This window comes from Hemicordylus capensis, chromosome 4 (assembly GCF_027244095.1).
Source record: "Hemicordylus capensis ecotype Gifberg chromosome 4, rHemCap1.1.pri, whole genome shotgun sequence".
Lineage (NCBI taxonomy): Eukaryota > Metazoa > Chordata > Lepidosauria > Squamata > Cordylidae > Hemicordylus > Hemicordylus capensis.
In genome coordinates this window covers 269,031,828-269,051,603 of record NC_069660.1, presented here as the reverse complement: position 1 = coordinate 269,051,603, position 19,776 = coordinate 269,031,828, and the positions used below count along the sequence as shown (strand labels likewise).

Here is a 19,776-nt window from a genome sequence, read left to right as displayed (position 1 = left end):
TGAATCAGATTTGAACCAGCCCAGTCTGGTTCTGGTCAAACCAGTTTGTTGACCAATTCAGGGGTGTACTGGTAAAGTGGAATATGGTGATGATTCCCCTTTACCAATAAAAGGGCCGGGAGCTTCCCTAGGACTAGAGGGGGCAGGAGGGGAGTCAGGGGTATTTACAACAAGGATCAGTGGCAGTGGTGACTCCCCCTCTCACCAGCATCCCCCAGAGTAGTCTAGGCTGGCAGTGGCCCAATTTGGGCCACCACACATGTGTGGAGGCCTTTTTAGTAACCTCTACACAAATGCAAAAACAAATTGCATAGTCACATAAATGGCCTTTGTGCATGTGCAGAGGCCTTAAGTGGGCCAGAGAAGGCCCAAACCAGGCCACTGGCAGCCTGGGTTACTCTGGAGGAGGGTGGTGGGGTGGAGGGGAGCTGCAGCTGCCCCCTCTGCAGTGGCCGCCAATCCTTGTTGTAAGTACCCCTGACTTCCCTCCTGCTGCTCTACTGGTTAAGAAGAATCCTCACCTGATTTCCCTTCACCAGTAGACCCTCAAACTGGTCCAAATCGGTGGCCGGTTTGAACCAGTGGCCAGGCCAGTCTGAACTTGGACCAGCACCCCTTTTGGTCCAGTTCAACCCCGGACTATTAAAAAAAAATGCTCCATTTTGAAGTTCCAACCTGGCTGGTTTGCACATCCCTACACTGTATGTTTGCAAGAAGAACTGATGAAACACATTCATGAAGCCAGGGCATATGTTCTGCTCTTCCATCGGCAAGGTGCTGCACATTGTCTAAGCCCCATGCCCAATAGTTTGTCTGCTCTCATTTGCATTTTAAAACTCTAAATATACAGAAATATATGAAGTCATATGACTGTATTCAGTTACAGATTTAGCCTATTCACACAAGCAGCCTAACCTAGGCTAGGCTGCCCAGCCTGGGTTGGGCTGTTCATGTGCAGCACCGGGATTGATCCCAATCCTGGCACTGCCCTCCTGCCCCACCTGACCTTTTCACCCGGCCTTTAGCCAGATGCTGGAGGACTTTCTCTTCTGGCTTCCTGCTGTGCTGATTGCTGCAGCGTGCACAACCTTATTATGTTAATGGAAACTAACCACAATTTTAGTGGATGCGACTGGCCATTATTCAGTGAATTGTGCAGCTTGTTCATGTGTAAAACAAGGCCATGGACTTCTGTTTCTTGAGCAGCAGCTCCCCAACCCACACAGCAGACTCTATTTGAAATGTTGAGACATTTCAAAAACAGCTTGTGATGCCGCATAGAGGCCTGTGATGCCATTGGATATGCCTCAGGTAGTTCTTCGTATTATGGCACTTCCTTTAAACTAAGATGTCTCTTACTCCGTACTTTTGACCATTGATGTAGTAAACTGAAAGCAAGTATACATGTTTAGAAATACTAGTGAGGAAGACTACTGTCAATCGTATCTTTCTATCTTTGCTTATGCCCTCTTAACTTATATCCCTAGTATAATTCACAGCAAAAATAGTAAGGAGGAAATAATTTGTGTACCGCACCCACTAGGTAGGTCATATTCTACTTAAAGTGGGGGAAGCTAATTTGATATCCTTTTAAATTCCAGCCCGCTGTTTGGCACAGCTTAGGGAGAGCTGCCTGTTACAACTAACCAGGAACCATTGTTGAAACAGTTTTTTTTAAAAAAAATTATCATAATGTGTAATAACATTTGCACAGTACCATATTTACCTGAATCAAAGGTTTCTCTGAATTTAAAACAACTCCTTAAAAAGCAGAGGTTAAATACAGCTTATACCTGCATTACTCGAAAGGAACAGGACTCTGCCTAATTTCTAATATCAAAAAACTTGCGGGGGGACTAGTCTTGGATTCAGGTAAACACAGGTGGCCCTCCTTATTTGTGGGGGTCCTGTTCTCTGTTACAAGCGTGGATAACGAAACAGCAGATAACGAGACTTTGAGACAATGAGAATTGGGGGTTTGGGTTCCTAGAGGTGAGAAAAGGCTTTAACGAGGCAGAAATAAGAGAAAAAGCATGCTGTATCATGCTCTTCAGGTCTTCAGCTGTCCAGCAATGCCTCCCCAAACCCCAATTTTGCCAATTTTGGGGGGGGGGGGGGGCGGGGATTGTGTGGTTTTTATTTTTTATTTTTAAGAAAGAACCACAAAATGGCTTTGTTCAGCAAAATGGTGGCCAGAAATGACCTCTGGCCAGCCAGGAACTGTGGACAGGTGAATTTTTACTATTTTTTAAAACTATGTATAACATTGCTCAACCCCAGGTATGCAAAATCACGGCGCCTGGGCCACAGATAATGAGGGCCACCTGTACAGTATTTCGACACCATCATGCTACGTGTTCTCTGTCCCTGCTCCACACCATTGCTGCTGGTAGGGGCAGGTCAGAGCATAAAATGACATTAGCAGAACATAGGTTAAGTTTTAGTATACTAAGGAGGAGGAGAGGAGACCTTAACATGGGAGCTGCTGCTTTTAGATTAATGTGTAATTAATTTCTGTCCTTCCTCTCATATCTGTTGTTTCCCAAAACAAAGGGGTGGGAAGAAAATCAATAATATAGATCAAAGCATTTGTTAATTTTTATTTCCATTAATAACTAGTTTCAGCTACCCCATGATGGATTTAATGATTTAGCCCAGGGAGTGTCTACTCTGAAGCAGAAATGATTTTTTTTTTAAAGTGGAATATTTTAATTTGTCCTGAAGTGCCATCTGCATGATGAGCCACAGATAACTGTATATTCTTTTTATCATTATTATTTTACATTTTTATATCCCGCTCTTCCTCCAAGGAGCCCAGAGCGGTGTACTACATACTTAGGTTTCTCCTCACAACAACCCTGTGAAGTAGGTTAGGCTGAGAGAGAAGTGACTGGCCCAGAGACAAATTGTTACCCCAATTCCACAATTATGAATACTTCAATATGCAAAGTGACAGTTTTAGAAAAGTGTTCATTTTTAATGAAAAGTGTATGCAGATGTTTTGAAGACACAGACATTTTTTTTCCAGCTCACAGGATTACCTGTGTTTCCTGCTTCTTGCTGGGTTATGACCACACTATTTATTAGAGTATTGGCACATGTGGTCTTAGGCAGAACCAGGAAGTGTAAAGGCATGAAAAAAAATGTAAAACAATGCATGGAAGATATCTGAGCTTTTCAAACCTCTTAAACGGATTCGTTTCCACTCCACATTGAATTCTAGAGAAATGCTTGAGACAGTTTTGATGTAATCAGCACTGGGTGAGCCTTCAGCAAGGTGATGAATTTGACTCTGTATCCTTTCCCTGCCACCCACTGTTCTGCTCTGGAGACAGACCAGTGGTGAGGTCACAGAAGTTTATTTCTTTATATATCCAAGTGGACACTGTGTAATGATGAACAAACACTGTGGCTACTATGGTGTTTTGAACATCAGCTTATTAGGCTGCCTGAATGCACTGAATTATGTATGTGCTGGCAATACAATATATTTGACCTTTTGGTTTGCTCACTGTCAGTATCACTGTATTGTGTAAAAGCAATATCCATTCATATACATCATGTTGGACTGAGCTTAAGGAATTCATAACCTGTATTAGGCATTTCCAGCTAGTATGGCATTATCTGAATGTTTCCTTGCAATTAATTCTAACGCAGCAAGAATTTTTCTTAACAACCTCCTCACTACACCTTCGTCAACTGTCATGTTTTGCAATCTCTGAATGACATCCTGACTAAGTGTACCTGAGGAAGTCCAACTGAAATTAACAGGGCAATTTAATTAGGATATCAAGCTCTGTTTTTATCTTAAAGGTGCTTCACAAGTGTTTTGTTATGTAACCTGGGGGTGGGAGACAGTAGGATAAAAATAATTAAACCCACTAGGCCTGTACACCTACAGCCACAGGCAGTGAGAGAGCTGATATGCACATTCCTTTTGTCTTCTCTCTAAGAATATTTGTGCCTCTGGAATTATGTCCTAAAGAGTCCGATCGTGGTGATTTGTTTAGTATTTTTCTCTTGTGTGTTAATTATTTCCTAATCTCTTGACCATTGGGAAGAGGAAATCACCAAATCAAATAATTTTTCTGCTTAATAAGCTTTGCATTTTGATATATGACAGAACATATAGATGCACACAATCACTTGGCAGCCAGTGACTTTCTAGTATAACTGGTAAGGAGCCAAATTTGTCATCTAAACTCAAATATCTTCAGAAGTCCATAGAGGTGTTCCCCCCCCTATATATGACTGTATTCCATAAAACGTCTTACTAGCCTGTCTTAATTTATTCCAGTGTTCCCTGATAAGCTTCTTCATTTTTATTGCTTCCTATCCAAATATACTAGGCATCTTATGACATATCTCAATGCAATCCCTTGCTCCTGTTTAGCTGAGCTTCTCATTATCCAAATATTATGAATGTCTTTTCCTAACTAATGGTATTAGCTATGACCATTCATAACTAAGTTTGCTTGAAAGAAGTCTCAGTGACAGCCACCCAGATTAATGCTGCTCCAGGGCAATGAACAAAGATGCACCCACACAAAAAGGTCACATAGCTTTGCAAATACTCAAAATTACTCAATCTCTTGTGTTCTTGGTCCTCTTGTGCAAGCAGTGAGCTTTCACAACAATGATAGGGGATAACGTTGTATCATTCCTTGCAAAATATATGGATGCAGGAAAAGGTTTTACAGCAGGGGGCACGCCATAGGTTGTACAAGCACACTCTTTTACATCAGTGCAACCCTAGTTGTGCAACCCTAGTCTGGTACACAAGCACAGTGTTCATCTGTATGTCAGACATGTTTTTAGTAAGATATACTTCCAAGTAAATGGTGAACGATCTCATGCTTACAAATGCAACCTTAGACCATTTTGACAAATAATTATTTTAGAGTAGTGGTCTCCTTTGTTCATTCTATTACTTTGTAAATTGTTTTTTTTTAATGAATAATATACTCAGTCAGTGTGTTGTGGGGGGTTTATTTATAAAGAGATTAAAAACTGGAAGTGCAAAAACTACATCTGATAACTACAACTTTGTTTGCAAACTGGGCAATGAAGCACTTTTTAAAGTGGTGGCTCTCTTGTATTTAGCTAGAGGTAACAACTGTCCCAGCTAACTGTCCTTGTCCCTATTCATCCCAGTGTAGCCTCCCTCCCAGCAGCTTTTGCTTGGTGCTTCCTTTGTGTTACTTTTTATTGTGGGCCCCTTTTGGACAGGTAACTATATTTCCTGTTACACTTCTGCTATAAAAACCCTTTGAGAACTTCCTTTTGGAGGGTAGGGGAGAGAAGCAGTATATAAATATTCTACATACATACATACATACATACATACATACATACATACATACATACATAGTTAGGTCTCCCCCCCCCGGCCAATTGTGCTAATATACCTGTATTGCGGACATCTTGTATGAGGGAATTATGTTAGATTATGATTTAGATGCAGAAAAAACATACAAATGGAACAGATTTATAAGGCTAAGCAAACATACTTGGAAGTAAATCCTATTTAAATCATTAGGATTTCTGAGAAAACATGAGGAGGATCAGAATGTGAGATACACTAGAGATAAGTTCTTGTCAGTCTGTTCAACACAGTTGCTTCAAGACCATTCCAGATATCCTAACAATGAACAGCTGACATCCTGTGAACTAGTAGCAGTTAGAAATGGAAACTCTTGTATTGATTGGCTTGGCCTGATCACGTTGTTTTAAAATAAATAAGCATGATTCTGTGCTGTACCTCAGGTATTTTGAGAATAATGTGAAAGTAAACACTGCAAATTTCCTATTCATAGTGAGGGCAGGAGCCAGTGGGACAGGGAGGAAGCACCTGAGGGTAGCAAAGACAAGGAGGTAGCAGGCAGAGTCAGGATGAAGCTACAGGTCCATGGCTAGCTTCAAGCAGACATCTTGCTCTGTACTGGAACTCAACTGACCCATGGGTCTGACTACCCCTCCCAAATTCCACCATCTTCCTGAGGAGTCATCAGCACTGTTTCCTGCAACAGAGATTTGCAGTTGTTGACTACAACTCCCATAATCCCCGGTCAAAGGCTATTTTCCAGTGGGATACTCCATGGTGGAACCAGTGAGAGGATGTGGTTGGGGAGATGGCGTGACTGTTGTCTATAAGAATACCATCTCCCTTACCAGGATCCCTGTCAGAGAATTGGTCTGTATTGAATGTATATTGCTGTATATTCTGCTGCCCAGCAGAATCCCTAACTGAACTAACAGATCTTGTTGCGGATTTGGCAATGGAGTTGCCCAAGTTGCTGGTGGTGGTGGACTTCAATACTGATTTTAGGACTGGGTTGTGAAGGGCTGTTCAGGAGTTCATAGCAGCCATGGCAACTATGGGCCTATCCCATCTGGTTTCAGGACTGACACTCGATTTCGTCTTTGGCTCTGATCAGGGTGGTGTTCTGTGGGTGGGGACTCCTGTCATTGTGATGGATGGACCATCATCTGCTTAAGGTAGGACAACCCATCTCTGCAGGGGTGAAAGAGAGGTTAGTCTTCCCGAGAATGTTATTGGACCCAGTAGGATCCTAAGAAGCCTGAAGGGTTTGGAGTTGGCTCTGCTAGTGATTCTGTCGATGTTCTGGTACAAATGTGGAATAATGAACTCACTAAAGAGACACAATCGCTCCTAAGCATCCTCTCTGACCTGCTTCAAAATTAGCCCTGTGGTATTCAGAAGAACTACAGGAACTGAGGTGGCAAGGTAGATGACTAGAGCACAAGTGGAGGAAGACGGCGTGAATCCAACAGATCACAACACAGAGCACATTTGATGATCTATGCTCTGTCAGTGCTGGTGGTAAAGAAACAGTTCTTTTCTGCCTGCATTGCTTCCACAAATTCACGTCCTGCAGAGTTGTCTAGGTTTGTGAAGGGGCTAGTATGTGTCTCCTCCCCTTGAATTTTAACTTGGAATCATCAGTCACTCACTGTGATATCTTCAATGACATTTTTGCAGATAAAATCTCTCGTATTCAGGCAGAACTGGATTCCACGGTTATTGCAGAGTCTATTGTGGATGTGTCCAGCAACTCCTCTTATAGGATTAAATTGGATCACTTTCAATTTGTAACTCCTGAGGTTGTGGACAAACGGCTTCAGACTGTACATCTACAACCTGTTCTCTTGACCCTTGCCCAACTTGGCTTATTTCATCTAGTAATCATATTATCAGAGAGGGTCTGCTAAATATTATAAATACTTCTCTGAGGGAGAGCAGGATGCCTCCTTATCTTAAGGAGGCTATTCTTAGAGCTTATTTGACGTGACCTGCATTGGATCCCTCAGAGTTAGCAAATTACAGACCCACTTTCAATTTTTCATGGTTGGGCAAGGTGACTGAGCGGGTGGTGGCCTCTCAGCTCCAGGCAGTTTTGGATGATACAAATTATCTAGACCCATTTCAAACTGTTTTTGAATGGCCTATGGGATTGCGACTGCCTCAGTCGACTTGATGAATGATCTCCAATTAGATATTGATAGAGAGAGTGTGACTCTGCTGATCCTGTTGGATCTCTTGCGGCTTTTGATACCATTGGCCATGGTATCCTTCTGGGTCACCTGAGGCAGATAGGATTGGGTGGCACTATTTTACAATTGGTTCCGTTCCTGCCTCTCTGGTAGATTGGTGTAACTTGGTGTCCAGATGGTGTCACTTGGAAACTGCTGCTCTGCAAATCAAGAACTAAATTCTGGAGTTCCACAAGGTGCCTTACTGTCTTTTCTGCTCTTTAACATCTACATGAAACTACTGGGAGATATCATCAGGAGGCTTGGTGAAGGGTGTTATCACTATGCTGATGACAGCCAGCATAGGGTAGTGGTTAGAGTGTTGGACTAGGACTGGGAAGACCTGAGTTTGAATCCCCATTCAACCATGAAACCTGCTGAGTGACTATGGGCCTGTCATGTATCTGAGCCATTTTTTGAAGGGCGGTATAGAAATCGAATAAAAAAATAAAAAATAAATAAATGTATCTCTCAGCCTAAACTACCTCACAGGGTTGTTTTCCTTGGAGGAAAAGTGGGATACAAGTGTAAAAATAAAATAAATAAATCAGGAAATGGCATAACATCCCTAAAATGCCTGCCTGGAGGCAGTAATGGGCTGCATGAAGGATAGCAAACTGAAGTCGAATCCAAATAAGATGGAGGTACTGACAGGGGAGGGGTCATGACCTGAGAGATGGTTTAGATCTGCCTGTTCTGGATGCTGTTACACTCCTTCTGAAATATCGGGTATGTAGCTTGAGACTATTCCTGGATCCCAAACTCTCTCTGGTTTCTCAGGTTGAGGCAGTGGCCAGGAACATTTTTTTATCAGCTTTGGCTGATAGATCAGCTACGCCCATTCCTGGAAGTAAACTGCCTTAAAACAGTGGTGCATATGCTGGTAACCTGTAGGTTACTACTGTAATGAACTCTATGTCTGGAAGCTACAATTGGTACTGAATATGGCAGACAGACTGGTCTCTGGGACAGGGCGAAGGGACCATATAACACCGATCTTAAAAGAACTGCACTGGTTGCCGACATAAGAACATAAGAACAGCCCTGCTAGATCAGGCCCAAGGCCCAGCTAGTCCAGCGTCCTGTTTTACACAGTGGCCCGCCAGATGCCACTGGAAGCCACAGGCAGGAGTTGAGGGCATGCCCACTCTCCTGCTGTTACTCCCCTAACAGATATGTTTCTGAGCAAAATACAAAGTGCTGGTAATTACCTTTAAAGCCCTTAATAGCTTAGGTACAGGGTACTTAAGAGAGCACCTTCTTTGTTATGAACACTGCCACCTACTAAGATCATCTGGAGAGGTGATTTTAATTTCATTACTGAGTTGCTTTTATAATGACTGTGGGTTTTTTTTAATGCTAATCAAATAAACCTTTTGGTAGTGACACATTAATTTGTGTCTTCTAATGAATGGATAGGGCACAGATAAAGGGCCAGAAATTCCTGGGCATTTTAAAAAAATTTGGAAGTATTAAATTGCCCTTTAATCTACTTTAACATAGACTTTCTTCCTTTGATCTGTCTTTTGGCCTGTTTATGATCTCTGTAGTGCTCCTCATAATCTTTTACATTTTGACAGCAACCTTAAACTATACCCAGCACTTACTAAAATGGTTTTATTAATTTCACATAGTGGAAATGTATGTTCCACAAAACATGAGACCACTGAAACTGACACATAGCCACACCAACCTGCTCAGAAGAATGAACATTGATTTGGAGTTTGTTCTTGCTCAGAAAAGGAAATGAAGAATTAGTGTGGTTACTCAAAAGTATTAGAACCTTTGGTCATCATTATAGTTGGAAAACTTATTCTAGTTGAAAGATTCAGAGTAGATAAGACAAAATTATTACTGGTCCACTGCTTTTCAGATGATGTTTTATTCCTTCACCAAGATCCATGGGCACTCAGATTTCACATCACGATGTAGACACAGATCACCTCCCTCTTTTTATGTGAATGGGAAGCTGTTCTGGTGTAATGGTCTTCTTTTATATCATAGTTCCCATGCTTGGAAGAGATGGACTAATGGGGCTCTTGTTCTTCCTAACCTATAAACATGCGTAATTATTTTCTTACTGCCTGCATTGTAGATTGCAGTACATGAAAAGCATCTACTCAGAGCTTAGACATATGATCTATAGAAACAAAACCTTGAAGCCAGAATTATTGTAGAATGAAATTGTTTTGCATAATTATTGTAGAATGTAATTGTTTTGCCTTTCTCAGATCATTACAAAATAATTACAATGGGTGGGATCCAGACTAAGACATGATGTCTAAGTGTCACTGCCTGACATTCTATGCACCCTTACAAAGGCAGAGCAATAACTCTATTCTCATAGGGAACAACTGAACTAACTGTGTCCGAGGCTTGCTTTGCAGCACACTAGCCAGATGGAGGGGAAGGCAGAAGTGATTTGTTTCCCTCCATTCTGCTAAAAATCACATCCTTACCTGCTCTCCGCCCCACCCTGGATGCAGCTTCCTGCTGTGACGGCGCTCATCCCATGAACCCATGCGTGGCACCAGCATGCACATGGCATCCGTGCATGCGCAGGCACCATATGTATGGTCAGCAACACTATGCTGACCATGCAAATATTATGGCCAGCACCATGTGCAGGTTCTTGAGATGAGTCCTGCTGCAGCAGGAAGTTGCATGTTGCAGCGGAGAGCAGATAAGGACCTGCTCTCCTCTTTTTTTAAAGATCCTGCTCACTACTCCCTTCCCCATGGCACTTTGGTTTGTGCATATCCATACTTTTTGGATCCAGGAATATGTCCATGAGGGCTGCATGATCCTCACAGACATATTGCTGGACATGAAAGGGGCTTTTGCAAGGAGGGGAGAGAAGCAAAAATGTTGTGTGTGTATGCGTGCACACACATACCCCACCTACTCAGCACTATGAAGTAAGCCTCACACACAGTTTAGTCTCTCCTTGTGAGGATGGCGCTCTTGAGCCACCCTCATAAAGCTGGGCAGAGTAACATCAATAACCTGCACTACGCTGATGACACCACTTTGATAGCTGAGAATGTGAATGATCTGCAAGCTCTGGTAATAACATTCGAGGAGCACAGTGAAAAAATGGGACTACCACTAAATGTAAAGATTAAACTAATGACAATCGGTACAGCAACCAGCCTCAGAATTGAAAATGAAGACACTGAAGTGATGGATAGCTTCTGCCTTTTAGGATCAACAATCAACAGTAGTTAAGAATTACACCGCAGACTAGCACTTGGTAGGGTTACAATGAAGGCCTTGGAAAGGATATTTAGATGCCGTGACATGCCTATACCTACAAAGATTAAAATCGTTCGGACCATGGTTTTCCCCGTAACACTCTATGGATGCGAAAGCTGGACTTTGAAGAAGCAAGATAGAAAAAGTATTGATGCTTTTGAACTTTGATGCTGGAGAAGACTTTTGAGGATACATGGACAGCCAGGAAAACAAACAAATGGTTCATAGAACAAATCAATCCAGAATTTTCACTGGAGGCACAAATGATCAGGCTCAAACTATCATACTTTGGACACATTATGTGAAAATCCAACTCACTTGAGAAGTCCCATAATGCTGGGGAAAGTTGAAGGAAAGAGAAGAGGACGACCAGTAGCAAGGTAGATGGTCTCAATTACGACAGCAATGAATGCACCACTGAGAGACCTTAAAGGCCCAGTTGAAGACAGATCATCCTGGAGAGAATCTATCTATGTGGTTGCTCAGAGTCGACACCGATTTGACGGCACTTAATCAAAGTTAGTCATAACTAGCTTGCCACATTAGTTCAGTGATGCTTAATCATGACTAATTTAAACTAGATCCTTCCCAATGTGTAAGGCATGTTGTTTACAACTCTTGCTGTCAATAAAATACTATGTTTGCTCTTTAACCAGCATTATGGTTCTGTGAATGGATTATTTGTAACACTTGATGGCTTAATTCCTAGAACAGAAGAATTAAAGTAAGCAAGGGAGAAAATATTTCCTAAGCTCTCTATTTTTCCTAGAGTCTGCCAGCAAGCTTTCGATAAAAAGACTGGTTTTATTGGAATGTGGTTCTTCACAGCAAGATTACACTTGATGTCAGTATGAAAAAATCTTTTGTACTAGATAGTCTCAGCAGGAATAGCAGATATGAATGAAAGGTAATAGACGCTGCAGAGAACAATGACAAATCAGTGTTTGTAAAGTAATAGAAAAATTCTTGAAAAGAAGTAAATTAAAATGCTGAAAAACCAAATAGTTGATCATAGGAATTTGCATTTGCAGTAATCTTGAAAACTAGTTGCATTCTAAGGCAGCAGTTCTCAACCTTTAGAGACCTTTAACTCCAACCTGGTACTCCAACCTACCATATGCACTGGTTCTTTTCTGTGTGTGTCTTTTTCTATCTTTCTCTTACAACCATCTTTTTTAAAAAACAACACCTGAAATTAAAAAAAATTGTGGTAAGGCCATGGCTGCAACCCACCTTAATTTGAAAGCAAATCCATTTGTGGGCCACATATTGAAGGCTAATGCTCTAAGGCGTGCTTCTCAAGTAGCTGGAGGCTAATACTCTAAGCTGTGGTTCCCAACCAGTGTCCCTTCATATGTTGCAGAACTACAATTCCCAGCATCTCCAGCTACAATTTACTGTGTCTGGGGATGCTGGGAGTTGTAGTTAAGCAACATCTGGAGGAACCCTGGTTGGGAACCACTGCTGTACAGGGTTCTTCTCAAACCCCTTTGGACAGATTATTATGATGTCTGAACTATAATGTACGTGCTTTAAACAGGACCGTTAAACAGGACATACCCTCCGAAGTGGAGGCCCACTGCCCTCAGATGACTTTACATTGCATCTAGGCAGCAGACCCTACAAGTGTGTGTGTGTGTGTGTGTGTGTGTGTGTGTGTGTGAGAGAGAGAGAGAGAGAGAGAGAGAGAGAGAGAGAGAGAGAGAGAGAGAGAGAGATTTGTGTAAGGGAGCCAGATTAATCAGGAAGAGCAGGTATTTCTCTGAATCTGGGGAAATTAGGGAATTGCTGATTTGGGAGAGGGTCCTCCAGTTCAGATTTCTTGTCTAGGGTCCCACAAAAACCTAGAGCTGGCCATAGACAGTGTAGAGATTTGTGAATGGACACTAGTATACCTATAAAAGAGAAAGGCTGTTTTAATAGAGGCAGGTACGCAGTAGGCTTGTAGCCGTAAGGCTGCTCAGTTACACAAGGAGCTCTGCTGGGAAAAGCTACCATACCTAACAGCATCACATAACTTACTCAAAAGGCAATTGCAGCACAGTGCATGTTCAGGGAGCTGCCACAAGCTTTGCTTGCTATTTGGCCCTGGCAGACCATCAAAAGAACAGCTACCTACCAGTGGCTGATCAGCAGCAGCTTTGCTTTTGACATCCTACCAGTGCTGACGACTGGTATAATCAGGGTCAACGTCTGCTTACTGGAACACCCTCATCATCTGAATATATAGGAGCATAGAAACCAGGTGGATTTTATGGAGAACTTCATGCTGATCAACAGAATAAAACACTTTTATTTATAGATGCACATGCATCGATGTGCAGGTAGTAAAACAATACTTTTATTAGTATCAACTTCAAATTAAAATGTTTTGAGCTTATAGGAACCTCTTCTTCAAACTGAATATTAAGAAAACAAAAAGGAAAGCAAGAACTGAAAAAGGATGTTGCTGAGTATGATTGAAGCAACTATCAGCAGAAATTTATAACTTTCTTAAGATAGGATGGAGGAGTTGCTCAGCAGACTTAACTTGGTTAGAATGCCTAGTGCAAAAAGATATCCGGTTGCAGTTAGGAATGCTGAGACAAAGGACTAATGATAGTCTTCCTTTGAAAATATTGTTAAATATAGATAGACAGACCTTTGGTTTAAGAAGAGAGTTAAGGTGATTACAAATTTTACATATCCTCCAACTTAAGGTAGTAACCTTAATTTCTGCATCATGTAAGCAGTAAAGACTTTGTACAGTCTTTTATATTATGTTGACATTACAAATTAGGCTGTATGGACCCACATGTTACCTTTTTCTTTCAGCTCAACATTGGGCTGGGGAGAGATGCATCTGGGAAGAAATTCAACAGGTATAGCATCACTTGCTAGAGGTGCCCTTGATGAATTTCTGCCTGATACACCTCTACAAATCACGGTGCTTCTGTCTTTTGTAGGCCCCCCCCCATTATTTTCAGCTTTTTCAGGGTAAGAGTTCAGACTGATGTACCTTGGTCAATTTTCAACAGATAGGCACCAAATTTGGGGTGGCTGGTTGCTACAACTAGTTGCTCTGTGCCAAATTGCCGGCATATTGTACAAATTGCTTCAGGCGTCCTCCTCGGCATTCAGCTGAGCAGACAGCCATCGTTATTTTTTTGTTCTTGTTAATGGCCAAGACTATTATATGATAGAACAGCCAACGTTCTGTCATAGAAACATCAAGTTCTACTTTTGCCATGCTCTGATCTATACTAGGACTTGATTACTCTGTTTCAATGGGTATTTCAAAGACTAGCATTTCTAGAAATACTGAACATATTTTTCCCCCTCCCCTGAAAAACAAAAGTAAAAGAATGTGTTCCACTGTTAACCTGAAATGGGGGGTCAGTATTAAAACTGCTGTATCTGGGTCACTTATTAATGGACCTGTGTGAAATGTTGTGGAAGTTGTTGTGCTTTATGCTCTTTGCTAAATTTCAGGCAGGTTGGTTGGATGCTTTGGGTGTTATTACTCATACATTAGATCACTGAACACTGTTTTCCCTCCTCACCTTAACTTTATACAGGCACTCCAGCAGCTGTTAAGATTTGTCTGTGACATTGGCTTTATTATCCCATTCTGATGGAGGATATGTTTGAAATGGGTCCAAAAACATTAGTGAATTCAGCTATTCACACAGGCAGCCAAGCCCAGGCTTGAGCAGCCCCAGCCTGGGCTTGGCTGCCCATGTGCAATGCTGGGATTGGTCCTGATCCCAGAGGTGCCTTGGCCCCAAGCAGTAGTGGCTGGTGGGCATTGGAGTGGGGGTGGGGGCAGGGGGGAACCTGGTCACCAAAGCTGAAGCCTAACCGCCCTTTCCTCCATGCCAGCTAGCTTGGGTATTTACCCAGGCCTGCCACCATTGAGGAAAACAGGAAGAAGAAGAAAACCAGAAAAAGCAGGAGAACAGTGGAAAACAGAAAGGTTGAGGCGGGGTGGGGAGAGAAGGCAGAAAGCAAAAAACCAGGGCAAAAAGCAGGGAGAATGGCAGGAAGGAAGGGCAAAAGGCAGAAAGAGGGACAGAAGGGATAAATCAGGGATTGCATCCCCACCTGCAAAACAAAAAACAAGCTAGTAAATGATCAGACTTACCAGCAGCCCAGGAATCCTACATAGCAGCCTCCTAGGGGGCTCATCCTGCCCCTGCCCCCAGGAAGAAGGGGGAAATGTATTAAAAAATATACTCCCTGAAGCAACCAGGAAGTTCATTTTTAACCCAGTTCTTCCAGGGGGCAGTGCCAGGAGGAGCCCCCTAGGAATCAGATTGGCTGGAGCAGCTTGAGTAGCAGCTTTTCCAGCCAGTAAGACCAAAAGAAGTTACAGGCAGGGCAGGAGAGGCTGGAAGAAGCTCCTCTGAAGGTTTCCCTGGCTGCTGGTGAGTCTGATCCTTTAGCTCTTTTGTTTTTCTTGGGTGGGGGGCAGTGCCGCTCCTGCCCTTACTGACCAGCCACCCCTGGCCCCAAGCCCAGAGATATACCCCAGGCTTTAACTTGAGTTTAAGGGCACAAGCGTGCGTGTCACGCCAAGTTTGGGGTCATGTGTGCACAGGCTGCAGGCAGATTGTTGTACACACAGATCCAGGTAGCAAGAGCACCCGGCTGAGGGAGGATCCCTCGATACACCGCACTTCTGGGACCAGGGTGCACTGAGGGATGCTGGAAGTCTTCTTTCTCGGGCTCCCTGCTCTGCCATTTGCCTCACCACCACTCATGCTTGCCCTATCCAAGGCAAGCGGCAGAGCCGGGATGAGGATCATGTGCGAGGGGGAAAGGCAGGAGCCTGCTGCCCCACCAGTGAAGATGGTCCTGTGCACGACCCATGAATATTCACAGTGTGAAATACCTGAAGCAAAGTGAGATAAATAACTTAAGCTCAGTGGCTGACATCCAGACTAATGCTTCGCTTATACAAGGATGTTGCACTACCTAGTTGCACTAAATTAGAAACTCACATTCCCAACTAATGTTGCCCTACAGCAAACAACTAGGTACACACCCTGTGGTTCACTGCCTGATGTGATACTGCTTCCTCATATATTTTACATGGAGCATTTGCACAAGAGGGCAACTTTGAGCATCCCCATGACTTCTTGCAATGATGCAACCTTCTTGCACTAACACAACTTTATTCACTGCATAAGCACAGCATTAGTCTAGATGTCGGCCCATTCTTGATTATCCATAAGATGAACTTTTTACAATTGATTTAACTGATATTTTCTTAGGGACATGGCAGCTGCTTGGAAAATTTATTATTATTATTGTTATTCATTAATTTGATTTCTATACCGCCCTTCCAAAACATATGTTCATTTACATATTTACATATTACATTTACATATGTTCTCCAAAAAAAATGCAATTGAAATAAACCTTCTTCATAAACTATCTTGCTCTAAAATACAGAAGACTTAAAAGATAGGCATTGTTTACAATTTTCTGTTGAAAATGTGTCTAATCAGCATCTAAATTCCTGATAATGATCTAAGATCCAGTTCTGCAGCATGTGGAATGTAGCCTGTATTTTGTAGAGCTATTTGGAAGATTCTTTTAGGTATACTTGGAGCCCTAGAATTTTAAAATTGTAAGTTGTGGTAATTAAAGACTTGTCCCAGAAAACTATTGTCCTTTAAATATTTTTACCACCTTGTGTTAATGTGAGCATTTGCAAACCCAGTTTTGCAACAGCAGTGCCCCTGGAACCATTGCTTAATATCCTCACATTTGATCGATGTAGTAAGTTATACATCACACTGTATTTATGACAGAGTACACTCCAAAGTTTAGCAAAGAAGCTGTAGCAAAGCAGGTGTACGCTCTGATGGTAAAGCTTAGAAAGAACACCTGAAGCCAACATTGCTATTGTATGATTCCAGCTACAAGTTAGAAAAGAAGATTTATCAATGGAGCATGTTGGTGGGGGGGGGGGGTGCCAGTGAGGTGGGAATCTGCTACATGGCGAACCAGAAAGTGCAACCACATAGGAAGATAGGAAGCTGACATATACTGAGTCAGACCATTGGTCTATTTTCCTCAGTATTGTCTACACAGACTGGCAGCGGCTTCTCCAAGGTTGCAGGCAAGAGTCTCTCTCAGCCTTATCTTGGAGATGCCAAGGAGGGCATTTGGAACCTCCTACATCAGGCTTCCCCAATCTGCAGCCCTCCAGATAGTGCTGAACTGCAACTCCCAGCATACCCAGCCACAATAAATTGTGGCTAGGGATGCTGGGAGTTGTAGTTCAGCAACATCTGGAGGGCTGCAGGTTGGAGAAGCCTGTTCTGCATGCATGCGTGCATAAATACAGATGCTCTTCCCAGAGTGGCTCCATCCCCTAAGGGGGATATCTTATAGTGCTCACGTGTAGTCTCCCATTCAAAAGCAAACCAGGGTGGACCCTGCTTTGCAAAGGGGACAATTCATGCTTGCTAGGTACCACAAGACCAGCTCTCCTGAGATACTGTGACATCATACTCTGGTTGGATTATACTTATTCAGAAGGAACGTAGTCTGATTTTGCCTTAATTGCTTTTTAGACCTGCAGCTAATAGAAAATATCCATGGCTCACACTTGTGAGCTGCACAGAAAGAATAGGAATTGGACAGAAGGAATAGCTGCTCCAAGCCCTGAATGAAACCTTGCCTGTAGTGATAATTAATTTTATAGCAATCCTGACTGTAAAAACTACACAAGGTCAAAGGTTGTGCTTTACAAAAAATGCAATCCTTTCTAACAAAATAAATGTGTAAATATTGTTAGCTATTTTCTGCCTTTCCTTAGAACCCAATGGCTAAATTCAGGCAAAACACAAAAATATAGTTTGTACTAACTATTGTTAGCTTTCAGTTGTGCAACAGGAAAACTATGATTTAGCTTGTCTACTTTTCTTTATCTGCTCAGCATTAAGCTTCAAAAGATCATAAATTGACTTTTATTTTCATGGTGCAGCAGCTTCTTGAGGTGAATCAATGGCTTTAATTGTGAATGGTTTGTGAATTCAGACATAATGGCCTTCACACATAACGGCAAACCGCGGGTCCAATGATGCCCATCTGCAGTCTTGGAGACTGCAAGGGGAGAGGAAATGGCTGTGTGGGCTTCCTTCTTCAAATGAAGGAAAGCCACGGAAGCCAATCGGAGAAGGAGGAGCTTCCTACACTCAACTTGGATCACACAGTGCCGCTTTCTGACCTGAGGTTTTGGCGGCAAAACTTAAGTGGAACCAAAGGTTCCAATTCAGCTTTGGAGTTTAAAAACAAACAAAAAACCAGGTCGCTTTTTTGATGGAACTAAAGGTTTCTGAATTCAGATGGCCACAAACCCAAACTTCTGGCATGGTTGCCTCCAATTTGGCATGATGTCCAAAGGCGGCCAGTCCAAAACAACAGTTAGCACTATTTGCAAGCCGTAGTTTTAGATCCTGGTTTGTTTGTTCAAACTAAGTCACATTTTATGAGCAGGCTTGGGTTCAGGCATAACACAAAACGATGGTTTAACCAAGCAAATTATAGGTTTTTTAAAATGTGTGAACCCAGCCAATCGCATTATAGATACATGTTATGTGTGAATCCAGCCAATCTAAGCTTTATGGTGGGAAATATCAGTAATCATGGTGATAGTGTCTAATCATCTCAACAAAATTCCTAAAATATAATTCTCCTTAATTGAGACAAGATAACTATAATTGTTTAATGTTAATGCAGACTCCAAAAGACTTTGGGATGATTTCATCCCATGAGGGGTTGGAGGAATTCTGCCATACACAAGGCAGGAAGTCTGTCTGATTCAGGGTGGTCTTGACTCACCAACTTCATTAAGCACTCCCTACTGGCCAGACTTCCAAACTGAATAGACCAGCCTTTCTTTCTCTAAGGTGATGTAGGTAACTATGAATGAGGCTTCTGAACAGTGGCTTATATCAGGGGCAGAGCCACCATTGTGTGAACGGGTTCAAAGAACCCGGGTTGAAAAAGGCCACCAAAGCCCTCAGGGGGTGTATGGCTTGGACTCCGGAAGAGCCCCAAGCAAACTCTCTTATGCCCACATACGGGCTCCAGAGAGCCCCGAGCAAGCTCTCCCCCATCCATTTTTAGGCAGCCATTTTTAGCATTTTATTATAAATAGACCTAAAATGATGTTTTCTGGCTATTTTACTCGGGGGGGGGGATTTATGGACTGCTGGGGACTCCTGGACTGATATGCCACCCCCTCTCTGCATCTCTAGGGCATTTTACCCTGTATTTCACCCTCAAAACATGCAAAAAACCATTGATATTTGGCCAATTTTCAGCTGTTTTTAGCCTTAACTATTACTTAACAGGTATAGTTGTAGTAATTTATTTAATATTAATGTAAATTGTGTAGGTCCATTCCATCCATTTTAAATTGAAGTATTTTGAAACTCTTCAAGGTCAGTTTTAATTCCTTGACTGTTAATCCACAAATTGTCAAATGGAATGAAATGGATTTCAAGAGCTCTCTTTGTTCTCTATATCTTGTGCCTGTCCCACAGGTAATCTGCACCATTTTTCTACCCTTTGCACAGAATAATTATTGTGGGAAAGCAGAGAAAATGTTCAGGTCACAAAGTGCAGGCCAGACAGGGATGACAGGTTCTGCCAATTGAGTGCCAGTATTGAAAACCTGCGAACCATAGTCTCTCCTTTTTCACATGGATTTATGTTGTATGTTAACAGGAATTTTGTGATGATAGGTTGAGCAATTCACAGAAGCACTTTAGCTTTGATCGTCTAAGCAATTGGTGCAGGTTTATAATCCAGACAAAGTATAATTTTTAAAAAGTTGTTTTTACACAAATGTTTTGGATTACCTTTGCAGATAGAAGTGCTGATTTCTGCTAGCAGATATTGTAGGAACACTAAGTGGGAGCTGTATATTTAAATATAAAACACGTGTCAACTAAAAGTGGAATGTTG

At 42.2% G+C, this 19,776-nt stretch overlaps 1 protein-coding gene across 28 annotated transcripts in view; it reads left to right on the top strand.

Moving 5' to 3' along the window:
- EYA1 (EYA transcriptional coactivator and phosphatase 1) overlaps positions 1–19,776 on the top strand; it is a 165,387-nt gene that overhangs the window by 114,990 nt on the left and 30,621 nt on the right. The window lies entirely within an intron of this gene.